The sequence below is a fragment of the Nomascus leucogenys genome, chromosome 21 (genome assembly GCF_006542625.1).
Source record: "Nomascus leucogenys isolate Asia chromosome 21, Asia_NLE_v1, whole genome shotgun sequence".
Lineage (NCBI taxonomy): Eukaryota > Metazoa > Chordata > Mammalia > Primates > Hylobatidae > Nomascus > Nomascus leucogenys.
The window spans coordinates 70406536-70423387 of NC_044401.1; the positions used below are offsets into that span (position 1 = coordinate 70406536).

At 38.9% G+C, this 16852-nt stretch overlaps 1 long non-coding RNA gene across 1 annotated transcript; it reads right to left on the bottom strand.

Moving 5' to 3' along the window:
- Nucleotides 1-544: 544 nt before the first annotated feature.
- Nucleotides 545-16415, bottom strand: LOC105738816. Its single transcript, XR_001114668.1, has 4 exons — nucleotides 16291-16415; nucleotides 3247-3488; nucleotides 2171-2325; nucleotides 545-2049 (listed from the first exon to the last, which is right to left on the bottom strand). It is a non-coding gene; the product is annotated as an uncharacterized LOC105738816 (long non-coding RNA).
- Between the last annotated feature and the right edge of the window lie 437 nt (nucleotides 16416-16852).

The window sequence follows — 16852 nt, forward strand, 5'->3', positions numbered from 1 at the left end:
GGACAAAAAACCAACCACGGCATGTTCTCACTCATAAGTGGGAATTGAACAATGAGAACACATAGACACAGGAAGGGGAACATCACACACTGGGGCCTGTCATGGGGTGGGGGAAGTGGGGAGGGATAGCATTAGGAGATATATCTAATGTAAATGAGGAGTTAATGGGTGCAGCACACCAACATGGCACATGTATACATATGTAACAAACCTGCACGTTGCGCACATGAAACCTAGAACTTAAAGTATAATTAAAAAAACAAAAAAGAAAGACACCTCAAGTAAGACCTGATGACAGGAAATGTCAACAATGCAAATTTCTAAACATTGCAGACACTAAGTAATGTCTCAATTACCAAAGACAAGATGTATAGGTTGATTTTGCCTGTACACTGGGTAAATAAAGCACTTGTTAACATTTTAAAAAAAAAAAAGAAAGAAAGAACAGCACTTCTGGCCATCCAGTACTTTTTTTTAAATCACAGAGCATTTCCCCAAAATGCTAAGGGAAGTCAGTAGATGGCCTTTTTTGTTTGTTTGTTTGGTTGGTTGATTTTTTTTGAGACGGAGTCTCGCTCTATCACCCAGGCTGGAGTGCAGTGGCGTGATCTTGGCTAACTGCAAGCTCCACCTCCCAAGTTCACACCATTCTCCTGCCTCAGCCCCCCTAGCAGCTTGGACTACAGGCGCCTGCCACCATGCCCAGCTAATTTTTTGTATTTTTAGTAGAGATGGGGTTTCACTCTGCTGGCCAGGATGGTCTTGATCTCCTGACCTCGTGATCCGCCCGCCTTGGCCTCCCAAAGTGCTGGGATTACAAGTGTGAGCCACAGCACCCGGCCCCAAGATGGTTTTACATCTAAATTTGCTCTTTTTGTCTTAACTTATGTTGATTGGTAACCTAAGTTTGTAAGATCTATTTAAGGGAGGAATTTTAAAATCTCATGATCATCCTTAGTAATGCTGCTATTACTCTGTGTTCAGGACACAGAGCTCTGAATCTTTAACTAACACCACAAGTCTTGAGATATATACAAAGATGGACAACTCACACAGTATCATACACCTGAATTCTATGAAAAACATTTTGCTTAAACTGCAGCGTAGACATTTGAGGATTAAAGCCAGAAGTTACTTTCAGAGTTGGAGGAAAGACAGGGTGGTTGGTTCTCTCCCTAAAGACATTCTCCGTAAGTGGCCCCTTTTCAAACTCCATGGAGTAGACAGGCACAGGCAGGTGCCTCTTTTGTATGTTCATGCTCACCCATAACCTACAGAACTCATCCGATGCATATGGATTTGGCTGAAACATGTGAACTTGGCTAAAGGTAATGGTTTTGTTTTGACTACAGGCAAATACATTGCAGAAGAGAATAAATGTATGTCTTGAGGAATCAGGGACTATGCTCCCCAGAAGCAGACAAACTTTCTGAAGTCTCCTCATAGTGAACAGGGTTGATTTTGCCTGAAATCCCTTCTTCCTCCTTCGGTCAGTCAGCAAGTTTTATTTATCTTTTAGACGCCTCCATGTCTTGGGGGTAGGTGAAGGAAAGAGTCCAGACATTCTTACTCCATTGGAAGGCAGATTATGTTAGCCAGTTGAATTCCCTCTGTCCTCAAGATAAAATCCTTTGTCACAGGTCACTAGGTGTGGGAAGTTCTCTCTCCGCTTTGGAAATAGTAGATAGTAAGGGTCTTAAGCCTGGAGTAAAGACCATCATTGCCATGAGGGCAGAGATGGCCTTCTTGTAAATGAAACCAATACTGAGGAGAACAGACTTGGAAGGTGGCAAAGTAAAGATTCCTGGTGACAATGTTCAAACTCTACCCTGTAGGTCACTGAAAAATCTCTGCCTCTAACAAGAGGAACCAAGCAAGAATTTCCTGAGCTTCTGGTTTCTGGACTTGAGGAAGCATTTTTTTCACAGAGAGTTTTCCAGAGAGCCCTTGGATCTAGCCAAACCCCTGAAATATATCCCTCCAAAGTTTCAACTTACAGACGCAGTAGTGTCTTTTCCGCTTCAGCTAGTTTGAGCTGGGTTTCTAAAGCTGCAATAAGAAAGTGGTTGAATAATCCACTCCTATTCTTAAAAATTCATGAAAAATTTGCATTCTCCTTCATAATACATCCATGTGTGTTTTAAAAAGAAAAATATGTTAAATTATTTACCTTTAAGTAAAGTTGACTTTCCAGGAGGATGTGCCATGTTTATACAGTGTCTTCTCTCGCCCCTCACTCACTGCTGAGGACCCCAGTTTTGAGTTGCATGGTTGTGGAATAAGAATATATAACAGTGCCTTTCTGAGACTTTCAGTCTTACTACCCTGAAACAAAGAGAAGGAGAAGCGGAATGAAAGAAGATGGAGAAGAATTACATCCTAGGGAGGCTCATGTACTGGCCTCCTTTGCCTGGAGCTCCATTGACTACAATTCATAAAGCAACATGACTGACTGTAACTGAGCACTTACTACGTGCCAAATGCTTTATATGTATGATTTTACTCCTCATAACAACCTTTGAGGAGGCTACTCTTATTGCTTCTAGTTTATAATTTTTTTATAAAAGAAATTCATTCAAGCTTTAAAAAATTATGCACGACTACAAACCTAAAAATAACAAAGCCAGAGTCAAAACCTAGACAAATTAGGAACTTAAAATCATCATTATCATCATCATCATCATCATCATCATCACATTTACTATATGCCAGAAACTGTTCAAGTGTTTTACCTAAATAACGGAACAGGTAGGTAATTTTATCCTTTTCTCAAAAACGGGAAAACCAAAATTAACTGACTTGCTTAAAATGACACAGCAAATACGTTTCAAAACTAGATGATCTTGCTCCAGAGTCTACAAACTTGACAGTAGATTATTGATCATAGTTACCTTCTTTACTTAGCCTTTCAGGGTAGATAAAAAGGAAGAACAGTATTTCCTTGTATGGTAGAAGAGGCCCCAAGACCCTTATACCATCCTATCTATGCACGAGAACTTCCCAATGACAACCAAAGGTAAGAAACAGAAAACTTTGCCACAGCAAAGTCTCACCATTCTCTATATCACACTCAAAGTTGCACCTTCTACAGTCTGGCCCAACTCATGTCTTCTGATTTCACTGGGTCATGTCAAAGACCCTTCTTGGTAGTAGAATAAAAAGGGGCAAGTAGGTACATTAGTTTTCTATGGCTGATGTAACAAATTACCACAAATTTAGTGCCTTAAAAAAACAAAAATGTATTACCTTACACATCTAGAGATTAGACATTACAGTGGGTCAGCAGGGCTGTGTTCCTTCTGGAGGCTCTAGGGGAAAATCTGTTTCCTTGCCTTCTCTAGCTTCTAGAGGCTTCCCACATTCTTGGCTTTTGCCCCTTCCTTCATCTTTAAAGTCTGCAGTGTAGTATCTTCAAGTCTTCCTTTGACTCTGACCCTCAAGCCTTGCTCTTTCCCTCTTAAGGACCCTTGTGATGACATTGAGCTCACCTGGAAAACCAAAAAAAAAAAAAAAAAAAAAAAATGCTTCACACCTCAACATTCTTAATCACATCTACAAAGTCCCCTTTCCCTTGTAAAGGTAACAAAGTCAGAGCTTCCAAGGATTAGGATGCAGACATCTTTGAGGAGCCATTATTTTGACTCCCATAGCAGGTAAAAGAGATTTTACCTTCCCCAGGGACCAACAGACACTGCTGCTTGAAAATAACTTCAAGCTTCATGATTTCAGTTTGGAGTCACATCTCTCTCCTCCAGCTCCGCATCATGGATTGGAACCAGCAGGCTCTCCTGCTCAGTCCGGGAGGGAGCTAGAGAAAGGGATTGAGACCATTCCCACCATTATCCCTTTCTCTTCTGGCCTAAAGGTCATATCACCTTTAACTCACAGCATTGCCATTTCTGGTTGTCAGATGCATTCATCTCTGGGAATTTATCGCAACTGAAACTTCCAGAGTAAGTTTCCACAGTTCTCTCTTTAATACTTGTGTTTTCAAACACAGTATGAGCAGTGATTATTTCCTTCTTTAGGTCTGAGATCACTGTGCTTTCCATACTTCATAATAGCAAGTGATTTATTTGTTTTAGAGCCTGTGTTCTTGGATTCCCTCCCAGGCTATGTTTGAATGGCATTATAGGATTTTGCCAATCTTTGTTTTCTTTGCTACAGTATCAGAGAAATGGAACTGAAATATCCACAGTTTTCAGACACTTCTTAACCAATTGACTTCACTTCCACAGTAAAAAAAAAAACAAAAAAAAAAGTAAACTCTTCATTTCAGTCTCACATACAATTATGGAGTCTCTTCACTCTCTTAAATCTTCGACTAAATGAAAGCAGTCATGGGTCAAACTTGGCTTTGTTAAATTTACAGACAAATTATACACATTCTGAATGACTAATAGAAAAAACAAACTCTCCTTACCCACATACTAGGGGTGAGAAGAGGGGCCCTAAATTTAAGAACGTCATTTGTCCTAACCATAGGTATTTTCAAAGCTTTGACCAAATCTTTGGAATTGAAAGGAGACCAGGAATGGAGTTTTAACGGAGAACTAAGGAAAATTGCATTATTCTGCATAAGAAAGTGGAAGACTTTTTGTTTTTGCTTTTTTATTTTCTTAGAGGTAGCCATAAACAATATATAAATAAACGAAAGTCATGGTGTTCCAATAAACTTTACAAAAAATAGATGATAGCATGTACCTCAGAAATATGTAAAACTATTATGTACCTATAGTAATTAAAAATAAAAGGGTATAAAAAGGTGAAGAACCCTTGAGTAATACCCCAAAGTATAAAAACCAGGGCAGTATATGGCTGATATGGTTTGGCTCTCATCTTAAATAGTAATCCCTATAATCCCCATGCGTCAAGGTTGGAACCAGGTGAAGGTAACTGAATCATGGGGGCAGCTTCCCCCATGCTGTTCTCATGATAGTGAGTGAGTCTCACGAGATCTTATGATTTTATAAGCGTCTAGCATTTCCCCTGTTGGCACTCACTCCGTCCTGAAGCCCTGTGAAGAAGGTGCCTGCTTCTCCTTTGCCTTCTGCCATGTTTGTAAGTTTCCTGAGGCCTCCCCAGCAATGCAGAACAGTGAGTCAATTAAGCCTTTTTCCTTTATAAATTACCCAGTCTAAGGCAGCAGTAAAGAATTACCCAGTTCTTTACAGCAGCATGAGAACTAACTAATACAATGGCACATACACCACTCTGGAGCCAATTACTCCAAAGAGATTGCATATGCCGAAATTACATATAGGTTATTAACAGGAAGTTGGGGTGGTTTAACAGGAACCCTAAGACACAAGAATGACATCAGTGAAAATAGCATCCATCTTCCCCTTGGTGCCATGGCGAAGGTTTGGCAATAAACAGGAAAACAAAAAAAGGCAGGGGTTGCAATCCTAGTCTCTGATAAAACAGACTTTAAATCAACAAAGATCAAAAGAGACAAAGAAGGCCATGACATAATGGTAAAGGGATCAATTCAACAAGAAGAGCTAACTATCCTAAACATATATGCACCCAATACAGGAGCACCCAGATTCATAAAGCAAGTCCTTAGAGACCTAGAAAGAGACTTAGACTCCCACACAATAATAATGGGAGACTTTAACACCCCACTGTCAATATTAGATGGATCAATGAGACAGAAAGTTAACAAGGATATCCAGGAATTGAACTCAGCTCTGCACCAAGCGGACCTAACAGACATCTAAAGAATTCTCCACCCCAAATCAACAGAATATACATTGATCTCAGCACCACATCGCACTTATTCCAAAATTGACCATGTAGTTGGAAGCAAAGCACTACCCAGCAAATGTAAAAGAACAGAAATTATAACAAACTGTCTCTCAGACCACAGTGCAATCAAACTGGAACTCAGGATTAAGAAACTCACTCAAAACCACTCAACTACATGGAAACTGAACAACCTGCTCCTGAATGACTACTGGGTACATAACGAAATGAAGACACAAATAAAGATGTTCTTTGACACCAATGAGAAAAAAGACATAACATACCAGAATCTCTGGGACACATTCAAAGCAGTGTGTAGAGGGAAATTTATAGCACTAAATGCCCACAAGAGAAACCTGGAAAGATCTAAAATTGACACCCTAACATCACAATTAAAAGAACTAGAGAAGCAAGAGCAAACACATTCAAAAGCTAGCAGAAGGCAAGAAATAAGTAAGATCAGAGCAGAACTGAAGGAGACAGAGACACAAAAAAACCCTTCAAAAAATCAGTGAATCCAGGAGCTGGTTTTTTGAAAGATCAACCAAATTGATAGACCGTTAGCAAGACTAATAAAAAAGAAAAGAGAGAAGAATCAAATAGATGCAATAAAAAATGATAAAGGGGATATCACCACCGATCCCACAGAAATACAAACTACCATCAAAGAATACTATAAATACCTCTATGCGAATAAACTAGAAAATCTAGAAAAAATGGATAAATTCCTCAACACATACACCCTCCCAAGAATAAACCAGGAAGAAGGTGAATCTCTGAATAGACCAATAATAGGCTCTGAAATTGAGGCAATAATTAATAGCTTACCAACCAAAAAAAGTCCAGGACCAGATGGATTCACAGCCGAATTCTACCAGAGGTACAAGGAGGAGCTGGTACCATTCCTTCTGAAACTATTCCAATCAATAGAAAAAGAGGGAATCCTCCCTAACTCATTTTATGAGGCCAGCAACATCCTGATACCAAAGCCTAGCAGAGACACAACAAAAAAAGAGAATTTTAGATTTTACCAATATCCCTGATGAACATCAATGCAAAAATCCTCAATAAAATACTGGCAAACTGAATCCAGCAGCACATCAAAAAGCTTATCCACCATGATCAAGTGGGCTTCATCCCTGGGATGCAAGGCTGGTTCAACATATGCAAATCAATAAATGTAATCCAGCATATAAACAGAACCAACGACAAAAACCATATGATTATCTCAACAGATGCAGAAAAGGCCTTTGACAAAATTCAACAGCCCTTCATGCTAAAAACTCTCAATAAATTAGGTATTGATGAGACGTATCTCAAAATAATAAGAGCTATTTATGACAAACCCACAGCCAATATCATACTGAATGGGCAAAAACTGGAAGCATTCCCTTTGAAAACTGGCACAAGATAGGGATGCCCTCTCTCACCGCACCTATTCAACATAGTGTTGGAAGTTCTGGCCAGGGCAATCAGGCAGGAGAAGGAAATAAAGGGTATTCAATTAGGAAAAGAGGAAGTCAAATTGTCCCTGTTTGCAGATGACATGATTGTATATTTAGAAAACCCCATCATCTCAGCCCAAAATCTCCTTAAGCTGATAGGCAACTTCAGCAAAGTCTCAGGATACAAAATCAACGTGCAAAAATCACAAGCATTCTTATACACCAATAACAGACAGAGAGCCAAATCATGAGTGAACTCTCATTCACAATTGCTTCAAAGAGAATAAAATACCTAGGAATCCAACTTACAAGGGATGTGAAGGACCTCTTCAAGGAGAACTACAAACTACTTCTCAAAGAAATAAAAGAGGATACAAACAAATGGAAGAACATTCCATGCTCATGGATTGGAAGAATCAATATCGTGAAAGTGGCCACACTGCCCAAGGTAATTTATAGATTCAATGCCATCCCCATCAAGCTACCAATGACTTTCTTCACAGAATTGGAAAAAACTACTTTAAAGTTCATATGGAACCAAAAAAGAGCCCACATTGCCAAGTCAATCCTGAGCCAAGAGAACAAAGCTGGAGGCATCACGCTACCTGACTTCAAACTATACTACAAGGCTACAGTAACAAAAACAGCATGGTACTGGTACCAAAACAGAGATATAGACCAATGGAACAGAACAGAGCCCTCAGAAATAATGCCACATATCTACAACCATCTGATCTTTGACAAACCTGACAAAAACAAGAAATGGGGAAAGGATTCCCTATTTAATAAATGGTGCTGGGAAAACTGGCTATCCATATCTAGAAAGCTGAAACTGGATCCCTTCCTTACACCTTATACAAAAATTAATTCAAGATGGATGAAAGACTTACATGTTAGACCTAAAACCACAAAAACCCTAGAAGAAAACCTAGGCAATACCATTCAGGACATAGGCATGGGCAAGTACTTCATGTCTAAAACACCAAAAGCAATGGCAACAAAAGCCAAAATTGACAAATGGGGTCTAATGAAACCAAAGAGCTTCTACACAGCAAAAGAAAGTACCATCAGAGTGAACAGGCAACCTACAGAATGGGAGAAAATTTTTGCAATCTACTCATCTGACAAAGGGCTAATATCCAGAATCTACAATGAACTCAAACAAATTTACAAGAAAAAAGCAAACAACTCCATCAAAAAGTGGGCAAAGGATATGAACAGACACTTCTCAAAAGAAGACATTTAAGCAGCCAAAAGACACATGCAAAAATGCTCATCATCACTGGCCATGAGAGAAATGCAAATCAAAACCACAATGAGATTCCATCTCACACCAGTTAGAAAGACGATCATTAAAAAGTCAGGAAACAACAGGTGTTGGAGAGGATGTGGAGAAATAGGAACACTTTCACACTGTTGGTGGGACTGTAAACTAGTTCAACCATTGTGGAAGTGAAGTCAGTGTGGTGATTCCTCAGGGATCTTGAACTAGAAATACCATTTGACCCAGCCATCCCATTACTGGGTATATACCCGAAGGATTATAAATCATGTTGCTATAAAGACACAAGCACATGTATGTTTATTGTGGCACTATTCACAATAGCAAAGACTTGGAACCAACCCAAATGTGCAACAATGATAGACTGGATTAAGAAAATGTGGCACATAGGCTGGGTGTGGTGGCTCACGCTTGTAATCCCAGCACTTTGGGAGGCTGAGGCGGGCACATCACGAGGTCAGGAGATTGAAACTACGGTGAAACCCCGTCTCTACTAAAAATACAAAAAAAAAATTAGCTGGGCGTGGTGGCGGGTGCCTGTAGTCCCAGCTACTCAGAGACGCTGAGGCAGGAGAATGGCGTGAACCCGGGAGGCAGAGGTTGCAGTGAGCCAAGATTGCGCCACTGCACTCCAGCCTGGGAGACAGATCGAGACTCTATCTCAAAAAAAAAATAAATAAATAAATATAAATAAAAGAAAATGCGGCACATATACACCATGGAATACTATGCAGCCATAAAAAATGATGAGTTCATGTCCTTTGTAGGGATATGGATGAAGCTGGAAACCATCATTCTCAGCAAACTATCACAAGGACAAAAAACCAAACACCACATGTTCTCACTCATAGGTGGGAATTGAACAACGAGAACACATGGACACAGGAAGGGGAACATCACACACCAGGGCCTGTTGCAGGGTGTGGGGAGGGGGGAGGGATAGCATTAACATGTTAAATGACGAGTTAATGGGTGCAGCACACCAACATGGCACATGTATACATATGTAACTAACCTGCATATTGCGCACATGTACCCTAAAACTTAAAGTATAATTTTAAAAAAAAGGAAAAAATAAAAAACAGGAAAGGTCTTAGGGTTGACCCAAGGAGCAATGCTCCTGATAAGCTATGGTTTTATTCCCTTTTGAGAAGTAGCATAGGAGTGGTAGAAATCACTTGGACTTGGTTAACCACTAAGACCTGGGTACAAATCCTACTTCCACCTCTCATTAGCTACAGGTCCTTGGACTACTTACTTCATCTCTGAGTCTTAGTGTCCAGCTTCGCCAAACTTTATAAGGCTCAGGAAAAATACAAAAGCACAGAATGCCAAGAGGGAAGGGCAGACCCTTAATACATATTCCCTTCCTCTTTCTTATGCTGTGGTTATTGGTTTCCCTTGGATGACTATTTAAAATAAGAGTCTGAAACACTCCACAAATGTGTGAGAGCACAGCTGCTCATCTAGCATTTCAGGTTTTTATTATGCAAACTGATAAGACATATTCTGTAACTGGTGCATGTTCTTTTTTTGCCTAATGACACTAATCTGTTTTTATCTTAGTCATTTAACTGAGTTTCATGATTAGCACAGGCAAGGTTTTAGGGATTTAAATCATTTGTTTGATGTTTTTGCTTTTACGCATGTTTGATTATTTATTAAAATCGATAAAATCAGCTGAGTCAACTAGTTATTAACACTATAATTCTTTCATTGGCTAATACCAGGAGGGCTGAAGCAAAAGAAAAACTAAAACATTACATGAATTCTTGATTATGAAGCAAGTTTCTATAGGGGTGGCCTACATACTTTGCATTAACTGAAGCCTGTTTAGAACAAGTCTGTTCTATCTTTAGTCAATAAGGAAAGGACCAAGTGGGTAAGCATATGTGCAACTCATGTTCTAATTTATGCTTTAAAATAAAAACAAGTTTGAAAGAAGCAATGTGTTCTGGTCTTCAGAAAAGAAATACCAAGTACGTGCTAAGGGAGAGTGGTGAATAGTATCCAAAGACGACTTCCCTCCATTCCTTCCCACCCTGTACCTGCATGTCATTCCAACCATCAAGAGGTAAATGCTCTGCCCCTTTTTCTGAATCTGGTCCTGCCTGTGACCTGCTTTGGCTGACGGAATATGGTGGGGGTGACGCTCTGCCAGTTCTGGTCAAGGTCTTCAAGAGGCCTTTAAGAGCTTCCACTTTGAATGTAGAAAGCCAGATGCCACGCTCTAAAAAAGCTTGGGCCAGAATACTAAATGATGAAACACCACATGGAGAAAGAAGGACACATGGTGAAGTTCAGAGATGCAATGTGGGACAAGTAAGTAGCATCTTCTTGTAGCTCCCAGCCCAGCCCACCCCATATGGAACAGAAGAACTGCCCAGATAAGCTCTACCAGCATTCCTAATGTAAGTACTGTGAATAATAATAATTATGTTTTTAAGCCACTAAGTTTTGGGGTGCTCTATTATTCATCAATATATAACTTAAACAAGGGCAGGAGGGATAAGAGAATAACCATAGACTTTCAGGTAACTTTTAAAATAAAATATTTCATTGAAGGAGTGAATTTCTATTGGCCCAGGATTATCTCTTCCCTTCAATGAAATTTCAACAGAAAAAGCTCCTCTTACTGCAACACTGTAGGGAAGAGAGAGAATGCACACAGATGAGAAAACATTGGTCTAGGATTCAGAGTTCTAGCTCCAGCCCGGGCTCTGCCACTCAGTGAAACGATGCTGGATAAAGCAGTTCACCCTTTGGGCTTCCATTTTGTCATCAGTAAAATGAAAAAAAGGGGCTAAGTGGGTCATTTGGCCTAGGATTTAAAGCCTTAGGTGTAGATGCTGAAACATGAACTCTACGTATTGTTTTACATGTAATCAGAGAAAGATACTCAAGGATGGATAATAGATAACGTTCTCCACAAAACTTTAAATTTATGTCTCATTATCTGAACTCACTGCCTGTGTAATGTGGTATTAGTATTTGCTTTTAAAAACTATAACTTGTGACCAATGCAATTATGTCGCATTGTATTTTGTACGCTGACTAAATTTTAATTTGAAATTTTCAAACTTTAAAAAACGTAAATGTTGTAAGCTGGTTTAGGTATTTCTTTGTTTCTAACATTTTGGGATTCTTAGAAGATAAGACTGATCTCTACTTCTTTTAAGCTGTAAGAAATCCTAGGTGTTAGCTATGTTGTCTGTAGGATCCCTTTTAGCTCTACAAGTTGACTGTCACCCAGGTTTTCTTTCTTTATTGCACCTACAGAATAATAAAGTACATATTGAATCTAATTTGTAATTTTTCCGATGTATTTTTATGGTACCAAGACATCCTTCTGAACTAATAGGCTTCATCAGAAATAAAAGTGTGTCCCAAGAAATCAAAATAACTGCACAGAATGTTTTATACATCTTGGTGGTGTTAACAAAATGTTTGCCCACTTTATGTGGGCAACTTACTAACTTACTAACTTTACTAACTTTATGTGAGCTAACTTACTAGCCATAGGCAGCTCTTAGACAGGTGTCTTGTGTCTGTGTGTGTGCATGAACACATGTGCACAATAAACCGATAAGTTACCAAAATCATAATAGTATTTTAACCCCAGTTATATGAACAATTCAGCCTCTCCTCCTCTCCTGCAAAAAGACAAAAGAAACAGAAAGAAAAAAGATGCTTTTAACTTTGTAAAAAATTAAGTACCCAAGAGAAGAGAGAAAAAAGATAGTAAATACATAAAATATATGCAAATTAAAGCAGTATAATACCATTATCACCTGTCAAACTGGCAAATTAAAAAAATTAATTCCCAATGAAGCCAAAATAAAGACACTTTCATTCTAAAAGACTAAAAGAATTTGTCACCAGATACTTACTAAAAAATATATTAAAAAGTATTCTTTAAGTCAAAGGAAGATTATCTGAGATGAAAGAACAGAGATACAAAAAGAGTAAAGAGCAGAAAAAAATATGGTAAATATGTGATGTGTCATAATGAATACTGAATGTACAAAACAATAATACTAATGTCTTACTGGCTTTTGTAATATATAAAATTAAAATACACAATGTCATATTAATGTTAGGGAATAAATAGCATTAAAGTGGCTATCACTAATGTTCATAATAAAGTTAAAAGTCCTAATATTAGACTTTGATATGTCAAAGATAGATTTAATAACCATGTAAATACCAAAATAATATAAGTAAAACTTTCAAACTCCTAGACCAAAGCATGAGATAATAAAAACTCTTCAATATAATTTATCCAAAAACATAAAAAAGAAAAAGAAGAGAGGATAGGCTAGATAGATAGGAGACTCTCTGTAATATATCAATAATTACATTAACTATAAATGTACTAAATGCTCCATTTACATGACAAAGACTATCCAACAGGATTTAAAAACAAAACAAAACAAACCACCATACGCTGTTTAAAAGGCATTAAGTATGATGGTTGAAGGCAAAATATTTTTAAAAAGAGGAAAAATATATGCCATATAAACTAACAAAAAGGAAACTGTGAAATAAAACAAAATATATTTTCAGTCAAAAGTACTACTGGAGTAAACAGGGGCAAATAAATAACAATTATTTACTCACCAGGAAAATGCAGGAATTCTAAATTTGTATGCACCTAACAACATAACCTCAAAATACATGAATCAAAAATTAACAGAATTATAACAAGAAGTAGGTAAATCCAAAATCACAGTAGGATATTTTAACATCTATTTCTCTGCTACTATCAGGCCAACTGAACAAAAGCAGTATAGATGTAAAAGATTTGAAGAATACAACTAGCAAACCCAATTCAAAGCAAGTACATAGAATACTGTCCCAAACTAGATAAAGCACATTCTTCACAGGCACATGTAAAACATAACCACAATTGATAACAGGCCATGAAGTAACTCCTAATAAATTTCAAGAGGTTGGAACCATACAGAGTATGTTCTCTGACCTCTAGCAACTAAATTAGTAATCAAAAACAAAAAGTAGAAAATCCATATACAGTACTTGGAGTTTAAGAAATACGTTTTAGTGGTCTCTACTTCCAGCTATCACAGAGTTGATAGTTCATAATAATCCTCTTCAAAAATAACTATAAAACTGGATATAAAAATAATGATGATGACTAAATGTAATTCTACCACTGTTGGTGAGAATTATAAGCAATTTGGTGGTTGACTTTTCTTTGTGTTTTTATATATTCTCTGAGTTTTCTAAATTTCATATTAGTCACTTTTCATAAATTCAACGAATTACCTTTTCACTCAGTGATGATAAGAAGTTATCACAAATAAGCTGTCATTAATTTCTTTAATTAGTTATGTCTGCAATCAGTAGTTGTTATTCTCATATGGGGGCCTTCAATGCTGTTTGATGTTATTAAAAATCTACTAATTCTTTGACCCAGCAGTTCCATTTCTACAAATGTATTTCCCCAAAACACATTCACACATCTGTCCAAAGGTGGATATGCAAGAATATATACTGTATACAGACATATATTCTGACCTTTTATTTACAGAACACTAGATTTGAATGTCCACTTACAAGGGACTGGTTAAATAAACTGTGATACAGCCATATAAAAAGACTCACGCAGGCACTGACCCAGAGTAAAGTAGGTCTCTATACTCTGATATACGGTATGTCTTTGGTTAACTCTCTTTGTTTACAAGCAACAGAAGTTAATTCCGGCTTATGCAAGCAAAACAAAATGAATTGGAGCAATATGAGTTGATCCACAGAACGGACAGAAGCCTGGATAGCAGAACAGGAATAGGCGACCCTAGACCACTGGGCATCAGGTATTGCTAAATCATCTTGTCTGGGTTCTGGTAATGCCTTTCATAAATTGTTCTGATCCTGAGTAACTCTGGATCTGTTTGAGATTCAGTCTAAAGAGAAATAAGCTGGGTTGCATACCTAAATTGGCTACCTGAGGACAGGGGACCTGATTTACAATCCCACAAGGAGTATGCAAAATTAGAAAGTCGTGATTCCTCCGAAATAAAATCAGAGTGCTATTTAAGGGGGAAAGAACGCTGTACAGTAGAAAATGCATCCTCTACATACTGTTAAAAGAATAATGCAAAACCAAAAAGCGTACACATAGTAAATCACCATTTATGTTTTTTAAAAATGGGGGAGAATACATATTACATGTATAGATGTAGAACATACTCTTAAAAAAAAAAACAACACTAGAAACAACCTTAACATTGTATCTCCCATTAGGCTCTAAGTTCCATGAGGGCAAGAAGTGTGTCTGTCCCATTCATTTCTGTATTTCCAGTGACTAACACTATGTCTTACACACAGGAGGCACACAATAAATAGTGGCAGAGTGAATAAAAGGATGTAATTCTACAAAGGAGAGGAGGGATACTAGACAGAGACTTACTTTTCATCTTTTAATTTTTTTCAAGTGCCTGAAGTTTTTATGCAATTAAAAAGGGTTAAGGATAATTCACAAAGACAACACATTTTTAGGGTCTCAAAAATTCTTTAAGAAGTTTGGGGATTGTTATCAATGACCCACCACATCACCCCTCTTCCCTAAACCACCTCATTGTGTACGTGCCCATACAGAGAGCCAAGCAGAAAAGGGCTCATTGTCCAGTAGAACAAACCAGCGCCGGCAGGAGAAGCTCCCCGTCCCTGCAGTGCACACACGGCAACACAGCTTCTCCAGGGCCTCAGGAAATAATGACTTACGGAAAGATAAATAGTCAAGGGTTATTTGGTCATCGCGCTGGGGCTCCAGCTCTTTAGGGGTTTGCACTGATAGCAAAAACACTGTTGAGTGTCTAAATAATTCGAATGATATTAATACAAGACCCCAGAAAGAGGAAAACAACAATAGCTTGATGACAGCAAGCTGACAATGGGAAGCATTTTGTGGGCTGAAATGATTGTAAAAGCAAACAATGGTGATATTGTCCTTCTGGTGTTACTGTGTAATGCTGTAATTTATGGATGAAGCGGAATTTCAAACAAAATAAACAGACTTGAATTTGTTAACTAATACAGTAAGCAAAGAACATTCTGTTATGTGAAAAGAGAAATGGAATGTTTCATATACTCCTGCTATTTGCTAAACAGAAGTATGTTTATATTTGGCATAACGTCTTGCTTTTGGTTTTGCTAGCTTTTTGAGAATATCCTTTTTCATTTAATCTTGAACACAGATACAAAATGTGGGTGAAAGAGGAATATTGTCAATATATATGATTGTACCATTATATTATAGTTCTAAAGTTAAAATTACAACAATAACTTTATCTCTATCACATGTGAAACGGGACAGGTTCCCTTGTCCCCCTCTCAGGGCAAGTGATGGGAGTGTGGCTCGTTTCTTCAGCGCCCGGCTGCTCAGACCTCTACAGGAGCATAGAGACAGGCAGGCTGTGGGGCTCCGACCCCACGACAGTATCTAGGGGTGACTGTTTACAGCTCCCGAAGCCCCAGTGGACGTGTGTGCTCCTGCAGCCCCAGAGGGCGTGTGTTACTGGGTGCTCTCTTAGTTTGCCGTCTATAGGCAGCTTGTGTTAGCTCAATTGGACCCTCTACCTTATCGCAAGCACAGAGGGCTTTCTGTATCCCCAGATTTCTTGCCTTGGTGCACCGGTAAAATTGGTCACACGTGGCTTGGGGAATGAGTGCAAAGTTGTGTTGAGTGGAAGCAGCTCTCCGGTGATGGGGGAGCGAGACGGGAGATGGTTTTCACCTGGAGTAGGGCAGCTCGGCGGCCCCAGCTCTCCTCTCACTGCCCCAGCCAAACTCCACCTTGTCCCGCTGGTCAATGGCCTGCCGGTGCCTGTCCGTGTGCTCTTCCCCCAGCGGGATCTCCATGACCAGCCACCTGTGTCTTCTTCTCCGGATGTGTTCCTCACGACGTCCAGCGACTTCAGTGTGTCTGCCCGCTAGGACCTGAGGGGGGGGCGGGGGTATTTTTATAGCCCCAGGTTGGGGGCGTGGCCGGCAAGGGTGGGCTTGGAAAAATGCAACATTTGGGCGGGAAAGCAGGAGCGCCTGTCCTGTCGTAGAGCCATGGGGGTGGAGCTCTAGCCAGGGACCCGTCACTTCCCTTCCCCACTTCCGTATCATTTAAAGGGACCACGCTCTTCCCTTCCCGGTACTTCCGTATCACAAGTGGCCTATGATATCGTGTTGAACTATTTGGTTGCAGTTACACTTATAAAAGAAAAGCTACTTCTCCATAAACTATAAAAAGCAGGTTTTTATCTCAGAAAGGATTGTTAATAATAAATGACTACTATTTATGGAGCTCTTGGATTCACAAGAAGTGACTCACCAATGACAAATTACGTATCTTATGTCTCAGTGC